Source organism: Schistocerca americana, chromosome 7 (assembly GCF_021461395.2).
Source record: "Schistocerca americana isolate TAMUIC-IGC-003095 chromosome 7, iqSchAmer2.1, whole genome shotgun sequence".
Classification (NCBI taxonomy): domain Eukaryota; kingdom Metazoa; phylum Arthropoda; class Insecta; order Orthoptera; family Acrididae; genus Schistocerca; species Schistocerca americana.
The window spans coordinates 87,385,575-87,387,548 of NC_060125.1; the positions used below are offsets into that span (position 1 = coordinate 87,385,575).

General features: G+C 47.8%; 1 pseudogene; it reads right to left on the reverse strand.

The window, feature by feature from the left end:
* Positions 1-205: 205 nt before the first annotated feature.
* LOC124623327 lies at positions 206-323 on the reverse strand (annotated as a pseudogene).
* Between the last annotated feature and the right edge of the window lie 1,651 nt (positions 324-1,974).

The window sequence follows — 1,974 nt, forward strand, 5'->3', positions numbered from 1 at the left end:
CGTCCGAACAGGTTATGAAAGCCCAATGGCACCGACCGGCCGCCGTGTCATTCTCAGCCCACAGGCATCACTGGATGCGAATATGGAGGGGCATGTGGTCAGCACAACGCTCTCCCGGCCGTTGTCAGTTTTCGTGACCGGAGCCGCTACTTTTCAATCAACTACCTCCTCAGTTGTGCCTCACAAGGGCTGAGTGCACCCCGCTTGTCAACAGCGCTGGACACACCGGATGGGCATCCATCCAAGTGCTATCCCAGCCCGACAACGCTTAACTTCGGTGATCTGACGGGAACCGGTGTTACCACTGCGGCAAGGCCGTCGGCAGTTGGAACTACAGCGAGGTGGAACACTTGAAGCAATGCCTTTACACGATCATAGAGCTAATAGGCCGAAGCAAACAGGTAACAGAAGTCGACGAGCACTACGAGGCTACTATCATACTTAACACGCTCCAGTCGCATTGACGTGACCACCGCCTACGTTCGACATTAAGGGGAGGTTTACTATCTTTGGCCCGAAAAAAAGCATGTTCTTTGAGAATTTTTTTCTCGGGGTGTGTTACAGATATCAATGTAAAATTTGATTAAAATGTTTATTGAGTTTCCTCTACAAACTGGAATTTTTTCGACCGGAAATGTTGAAGAGCAATGGCGGAAGTGCCGTCCGAACGAAACAAAATTTCTATGTAGACCTCCACGCGCGGCATGTCACAGGTCAGCCGGCTCGTCTTAAATCAAAACTGAGTTGACATTAGCGAAGTATATAAGATTCTTTAGGAGTTGTACCTCGCTTAAGTTATTTGGACCATAGCAAACAAAATGGCGCCCATTTGAAAAAATTGGGTTTTTTCATCGATTTTTCGACTTCGTCGGCCAAGTAAAAATATTTATAGTTGATGGATCGGGTAGAAGTGGTACAACTCCTAGACAATTTAGTTAGCTTCGTCGGAAACAAAGAATCATGCCAATCGGTTCAGCAGATTTGAAGTTGCCACACCGCGCGATAAAAAGAAAGTCATTTCGAGAATAACGCGTTTGACGTTTTGGCTACATATATTATGTAACTTACTTTCAATCTGCTATTCCGGGTCAATAAACTAGTCCTTCCTCTTCCTTACAGAGGGCGTTCTGCTCGATCTGGGCCATCCTGCGCTGCTCCAGAGCCGCTCGTACGGCCGGTGACAAGCGATTTTCTGCCGCTTGAATCCGGTGGTCGTCCGAATACTTGGCGAACTGCGTCGAATAGAGTTCCAGAGTGACGTCCATCATTGTCATGGTCTTCAGAATTGCTGAATTCCCTATGTTGAAGCTGCTCAGTGCCAGGAAAGTCTCAGTCTTCGCACCAGAATGCAAATGCACGCGTTCATACTTTCATTTGAATTCTGTGTGTTTCCTCCCAAGCACAGGTACAATAACTCGCCCTCCGAAAGAAAAAAAAAACTGGTGCATGAGAAAGGCCCATTTCAGGCAGGTGCATTTTTTTGTTCAATCGCGAATAACAAACATTTCCGTTCCGTACTCGGAAAACCCGTTTCAGGGGTGGATTCCAAAGACTTTTATGGATCCAAAAATGCAATTTAAAAAAAATCGATTTTTTGACCCATAAGATAGTAAACCTCCCCTTAACGTGCAGTAACCACTCACAGACTGCAGTTGGAAGCTCTAGCAATGGAGGGTATATAAGGCGTGTCGGGGTGACGCGGATAACAGTGCAGTCGTTGCCGCAATTCGGAAATGGAGCAATTGATCTGACATCCAAAACGGCATGATCGTTGGTTTTCGGGCCAAGAGTGGAAGCATTTGCGATACAGCTGACTTTATAATCTGTTCGCGTGCCACTGTGGTTGAAGTGTACCGTGGACGGCAAAATAGCGCTATCCAAAACCGGCGCGGAGGCAACTGTGATGGACCGCGGGCTATAGGTGACGGCGGTCAAGCCGGCCGTGGTGGCCGAGCGGTTCTAGGCGCTTCAGTC